The 6,727-nt window shown below is 49.7% G+C and overlaps 1 protein-coding gene across 4 annotated transcripts in view; it reads right to left on the reverse strand.

Moving 5' to 3' along the window:
- Cemip (cell migration inducing protein, hyaluronan binding) overlaps positions 1-4,796 on the reverse strand; it is a 153,837-nt gene extending 149,041 nt beyond the window's left edge. Inside the window, exons 1-3 of one of the 4 annotated variants that reach the window (XM_006508353.3) lie at positions 4,361-4,796; positions 3,459-3,828; positions 962-1,147 (exon numbers count right to left, since the gene is read on the reverse strand). The gene's annotated coding sequence lies outside the window, so the exon portion shown is untranslated. Of the gene's footprint in view, positions 1-961; positions 1,148-3,458; positions 4,097-4,360 lie in introns of all 4 variants that reach the window. The other 3 variants (XM_030243122.1, XM_006508354.3, NM_030728.4) reach the window with 3 other exon arrangements.
- Positions 4,797-6,727: the final 1,931 nt, after the last annotated feature.

The following is a 6,727-nucleotide window of genomic DNA, read 5'->3' on the forward strand; positions in this document are numbered from 1 at the left end:
GCAGGAAGGCACTCCTCTCCCTCTGGGTGGGTAAGTGTGTTTCCTGGCACTGAGGGACTACGGAGCAGTATAATGTATATTTGATGATATTTCTCAGCAAGCAGCCTCCCTGCCAGAGACCTAGGCTAGAACAAAGCCTGGCACTGGGGCAGATAGAAGATAAAGGGAAAACTGAGAAACCTGCCAGAGAGGCCAGGATGGTCCCAAGGGAGTGGCTAGACAGCAAGGTGAGGAGACTAATAAAAGTCACCATGACAGCCACCACCCTATCCAAATCTGCAAAGTTCCAACAAGTACAGCTTTGGGGTGGGGTGGGGTGGGGGGCAGGTTATGTTGAGCAGCTGACAAAACAAGAGAAAGAAACACATGGCCCTGAGAACTTCCCAGTACCCACTCCCAACGGCTGCCAACCCAACCAGAGTCAGGAGAGCAGGATCCTTGTAGTCCCCATTCAAAGGAAACAGGAGCTGCCTTGGCAGTGATGAAAATCAGCAAACACATTACTCTGATCAGATCAAATACGTGTGTATTCACCACCATGCACAAAGATACACGTCACCCAGACTGTCACAGTTAGGGAATCTTGTGAATGAAGCTCATGAGCATAACTTTGTTCCCCATGGGAAGCCAACCTCCATGCAAGCAGGTGTCTTCTGAGCTACAGATAAAATGTAAAGTGCACTTAATGCACATCATGTGCTGATCTGCCAACAGTGCATGGGACTAAAAGGGGTCACTTATGTCTCAGGCTTCAAAGGAGCCAATGAGAATAACTAGAGTCGCCTTTCCCATCAAACGCCACCCTTGCCATCTGATCTGTCTGTCCCAGAAACTCAGACATGGCTACCACAGTCAGAACCCTTCAGAACTAACAATGAACTCCTTCCTTCCACCCATGCAGCTTCCTCCCCTCGCTGGCCTTACTTCCCACGAGTGTTCTGTAGTTCAGTCATTTTCTTACCTGGAAGCCACAGGGAGACTGGACTCTAGCACAAAGAAGACAGCCCAGACTTCAGCATGAGGTGGGAATAGGTTTCTGCTGTAGGGACATCAGCAGTTGAGGAGAGTCACGGAGAGACTCCCAGCATCTGTGGGATGCACCTGAACTCTATCCCTTTCGAGTGGAGGAAACAAAGAATCCTCTGATCTATTAAGAGAAGGAAAGAAGGAAAATCAGAGCACATCAGCACTGGAAGCTGGCAGAAATAGACACATGCGCATGCACACTTTGTGGGCAAAGATCTATCTACAACGCTGTGTGCTTATGGGTCCAGTGTCCAAATTTCTGTGGTGTGTCATAGGCTAGTGGTTCCTACCAGCTAGAACTCCAAAATGCAGAACCTAAGGGCACCTCTAACTCCAGTATGGGTCAAAATATCATGAGCTAAGAATTTTGACCAGGTTGTCACGTCTAAGCAAAATGCAACCATGACAGAGAGTGTTCGATATAACCACTCCATGTCTGATTAAGACCAAAGTCTTTCCTCTGAAGCTAACCAGAACTATCTAGAAACAAGGTCTTGGAGACCCTCCATACCTGCACCCCAAGGGTGCTGTGCCTCAGAAAGACAATGAGACTCCTCACCAGATCATGTGGGAAAGCAATCAGGAAGAAATGATTATCTAGTTAAGTGGTTCTCAACCTTTTGAATGCTGCCACCCTTTGGTACAGTCCCTTATGTTGTGACCCCAACCATAAAATTATTTTCATTGCTACTTCTTAACTTTGTTTGTAATTTTGTTATATTAGGAATCATAATGTAAGTATGTGTGCTTTCCTATAGCCTGAGGTGACCCCTGTGAAATGGTCACGACTCATCCCCCACAAAGGGTTTACAACCCATGGGTTGAGAACCGCTGGTCTAGATCAAAGGGCTAAAACGGAGCGCTGAAACTGACTTATTTCTTTCTTTTTTTTTTTTTTTTTTGGTTTTTCAAGACAGGGTTTCTCTGTAGACCAGGCTGGCCTCGAACTCAGAAATCCGCCTGCCTCTGCCTCCCGAGTGCTGGGATTAAAGGCTTGCGCCACCACGCCCGGCTGACTTATTTCTTTTTAAAAACAGTATTTGCTCCAAGTCGTGCAGGTAGGGAAACAGTGAACTGATTTGTCTTTCGTAAAAATCCTTCCACTTCTCTTCCTTCAGCACTTTCACCAATGTGAAAATAACAAGGTGGTAGAACCAATCCCAACCAGTTACTGGGCTAAGAAAGGGGACAGGGGGCGGGTAAGCATTTCAGAAAAATGCGCAGCACTTGGAAATGCACCTGTAATCTGGATCATTCTAGCAGAGTTCTCTGTGCTCAGCACTGGACTTAAATGCTTTGCCTTATACTGGTAATTTCAGCCACTTACCGAGCGATTCCGCTTGCCCCCAGTTACAGGGGAGGAAAAAAAGTTGACTTTCCTGAAGTCACAGATCTCTCTGTTTCTCTCTTTCTTTCCCTCTCTCCTTTCCTTTCTCTTTTTGTAACTATTTATTATATGTATGCTTCAGTCACAAGCAGGAAAGACCTGATTTCTTGCAGTTTTTAAAATAAAGAGACACACATTTCTGTATTTGAGTGTAGGTAGTACTGACAAAAGATCCCATCCCGTATCATTTCTTAATAAAAGAAGGACATAATCCCTACTCTGTTCCCAGATAGTCAGTTTGAACCATCCATCAGCTACGGCTATGTGGAGCCTTTGGAAGCTTCCTCAAGAGTCCAGCTTTAGAGGACACTGTTAGGATCAGAAAGAGCATGGCTGCTTTATACACCCACTCAGACACTTCCTTCGTAATTTTTTAAATGTGTTTTTTTTCTCCATTCTCTCATAAACTGTGAAACTAAAGTATTGATTCATTATCATATTATTACATTGTTTAATTTTACAAAACTGACCTTACACCGTGCACTGAAAGCAGTTTAGTTCTGTATCTAATTATATATACTTTTACCTCATTGTCTGGGTCATAGAACAAAAGTTTCACACCTGTCTCACCTCTGAGGGATCTCCATGTTGTCACATAAGAATAAAGGAAGCCCCTAGTGACATCAAGGGGCTACACAGAAAAAGATGCAAGCTCTGCTGGGACCTGGTAGAAAACCACAGCCTCCGGCAAAGTAGGCTCCCTCCTGAGTGGTTAGTGCCTCCAGAAAAAAATGCCTAGGTCCCCAAGACTGTTAGTCCCTCTCTACCTTCCTAGTGTCTGAACACCTTAATCAGTGAGGGAGGTGCCTGAACACACCAGACTCAGGGCCACAGGCCCCGAGTGGCGGAAGTAGCTGGGAGCTGTCCATGGTGGCGCCGAGCCTGGGCACGCGGAGCAGCCTATTCCCCGCCCGCGGGCGCGCCTTAGGGTCCCTCTCCAGACCGCGGAGATGGAAATGACTCCCTGGCTCACGGTCTCCTGGACAGGCTTCAGCCAAGCCGTGGCTCTCACATCAAAAGCTTGGTTTTAAAGAGAAGGTCTTACCTGTGGGCAGAGTTGGCTGCTCGGAGCAGGACTGAGAACCTCAGACCTGGGGCGGGTAGAGTGTCCAGTCTTGGGGAACACCGGCACAACGCTCGGTCAAGAGCACAAGGATTCTCTGGGGTTCATTCCGAGATGTCACCGAACCAGAGCGGAGAGCTTGAGAACCGTGGACAACTCAGTCTTGTGCCTTATGGAGACCTTGGTTTTTCTGTCAATCTAGCGAGACCCTTCTTGCAGATGCTGTCTGTTGCCAGGGGCCACCAAATGTCCCTGCAGCGCTGCCAGGCTTAGTGTTTGTTTAAATAACAGCAGAGGCCACCGAGGTCGTCTAACATCAGATCATCTCCTCCAGCCCGGTGCCAGCGTATCACTGGGAGGGCAGAGGCAGGTTAGGGAACCCAGGAGACCTTGCCTACGTGGTAGCGACAAGGTACAGTCTTGCGAAGCTCACCATTAGCCACACGGTAAGCGCGTTCCCTGCACCGGGCTCCTTGCGAGACCTGCCTAGGGGCCATCTCTCTTCGATTAGACACTGTTGTTTGTGTGAACATCTGGTGCCATTCACAGGGGCACAAACTAAGCAAAACAGAAATCCACCTCCCGTCGAATACATTCCTGGACGATGGTGTCCCCAACACCTGACATTTGTAAAGATTTCAGAGACGAAGGACCGTGGCGGAGGCGTGTGCCCACCAATATATTCATGGATAGGCAGGCAGGCAGACAGACAGACAGACAGACAGACAGACAGTGGTAGACAGCATAGAATAATAGGCTGGACAATCAGACTGATGGAGGGCAACGTTCTACCTAACAGAGGGGAGAATGTGGGATCCGGTCTCTCCTCTCCTCCCCATAGCTTAACCCAAGCAGCCCTCGCGCCCTAGCTCCGGTCCTCTTACCTCAGGTTGATGACCGAGACCCTGCCACGCCTCGGGGATCTGGAGTGCAGCATCCCGTAGTCTAGTATCTGATCCCACGCGTTGAGCTCCTGAGCGTAAGCAAGTGGGACGGGAGCTGGCGGAAAGTGGGGTGCAGATTCCGACCTCACTCGGCACAGTGCTCCAGCAGCACCAGACCACTGCCACTCAGCGCAGAAGGCGCTCCTCGCTCGACTCCGCGCGCTCACTGGCTTAGTAGCTAGCTCGGAGCTGCCAGCCCGAGCCGACGCTTTTTATAGTCGCCTTCCGGGCCTGACTCCTCCCCACCAGAGCCCCCGGCGCCCGCACTCATCCCGTCCCCCCTGTCCCACCCCTGTCTCTGGGCAGCGTCCTCCCACTCACCGCGGTGGGCGGCCTGCGGGGCTGGACCCGGGCGGGCTCTGGCGGCCGCTCCGGGAGCCGCAGACCTGAGCCCGAGAGCCGCCGCCGGGACAAGCCGTGGCCACCAGGTGAGGGCGCTGGAGCCTAGGACGAAAGCTGCGGACCTCCGAGGGCTTAGTGATGGAAGCGCAGCTTGTATCCAGTGGCCTCCCCAAGGGACAGTCAGCCAGAAAAAAGAGATTTTGACAGAGTCGCCACCACTCTACGTTCAGGCTGTTAGATTTCAAACCCGTAACACTTTTTGTAAGCCAACATAGCAACAGAATCCAGGATCGCCTAGGTCTAGAGGTCTCTTAGAGAAGATCTTGTTTTGAAAGCTAGGGAGATGACCGCTAAGATGTTTACAGGTTTGAAAAAACAGAGTTCAGTTCCCAGAATCCTCATAAAAATGCCTTGGGTGGGCAATAGCCCTAATTTGTAATTCCAGAGCTGGGGAGGTGGAGACAGGTGGCTTGTTGGGGCTTGCTGGCCAGTCCGGGTAAAATAGAGATACCCGGTCTCAAAAACAAATAACACTCCAAGCAGCTTGACCTCTGTCTTAGGGGACACACACATACACACACACACACACACGGATAGTAGAGTTACTTCTTCACATGTGTCAGTTTTCTGCACATGCCAGTTACTTGACCATAAACAAGGGACTTCACCATTGGGCTCCCATGAGCCTGGAGAGAGGATTTCAGTGAGATTTTGTGGGTACTAAGTCATAGTAAGTGTTTGCTATCCTGCATGTAGTCTGTGCCTGGACAGGACAATGTTCTCAAGGATCAAAACAAGACAGTGCCACCAGTGAGTTATCCTCTGCCATAGGAATAAGTAAGCCCACCCAGAGCATCTAGCATCTCCTCAACACTGGGTGCCCTGAGCACCAGCTACCTATCCACTCTGACCCTGGCAAAAAGGGTGAAAGGTGCTGGGGATTTTTTTTTCCATTTCATTTTAATTCTAAGATGACAGCTTTGGTTGCAATTCTATATGCTGTCCCTCTTTGAGACTTATTGCTCAGCTCCCTCCTCTGGTTAATGAGAGTTCTCAAGTACACATTTCTTCCTGCCTGCCAATGTCCTATGCTCACTGCTGTGCGAGAGGGTCTTCATTCTAGGCAGTGCCCACCAGCTTTAGGAATCTCAGTGCAGGCTTTAGGGCCAGTCTATGGCAGAGACTTTGGAAGCCCCTGTCTAGGTCCTCTGGGCAGCAGCCTTTGGGCCATGTGTTGGAACCAGGGAAGCACAGCACTCCACCCCAGATCTTCTCTAGAAAGCTGGAACCAAAGATCAAGAGTCTCAGTTTGCCTTTGAACTCCAAGCATACCATCAACGGGGTCTGGTAGCAAGCTTCCTTTCTTTGCTCTCCCTTTCTAGCAGAATAAAACTGAGACCTACCTCCTTATAAAGTGCCTATCCAGTCCTTGCAGTACACATACTTGCTGAATCCCTTTCTTAAGGAACCCATTCCCCAGGCCCACAAACAAGGAGGAGCAGGTGACTGGGCATTGTGCTTGGACCAGCCTCACTGGGGCTCCTTCTCCCACCAGTGGAGCACAGACCAGAGGCTGCAAAGCAAGGGAGGAGCTCATCTTCACAGGCATCTCAGGGATGAGGAGTAATCTCCTGCTTAAGGGATGGGCTCTGGGAAGTGCTTTGTCATGCTTTCTCCAAGATGCAGAGTGTCCAGCTCATTCCTCTGGCATCCAGTTTTCTTTTATCATCGGCTCATGCCTGGGGTGGAAGAAGCTGATGAATTACAGACAGGCTCCACATGTCTAAAACCAGATTCTCCAGCCACGTCCACTCAGCATTTCTACCCAGGCCTTTGTAACCCGCAGTGTATGATGGGTAATTCTTTTGGTGTGGATTACCAGCAATGTGAACCTGATGGATTTCCTATCTACACTTCTCTAAATCCAAGACTTATAAATGCAGAGATGGGGGCTAGTTGCAAAAT

Source organism: Mus musculus, chromosome 7 (genome assembly GCF_000001635.26).
Source record: "Mus musculus strain C57BL/6J chromosome 7, GRCm38.p6 C57BL/6J".
Taxonomy (NCBI): Eukaryota; Metazoa; Chordata; class Mammalia; order Rodentia; family Muridae; genus Mus; species Mus musculus.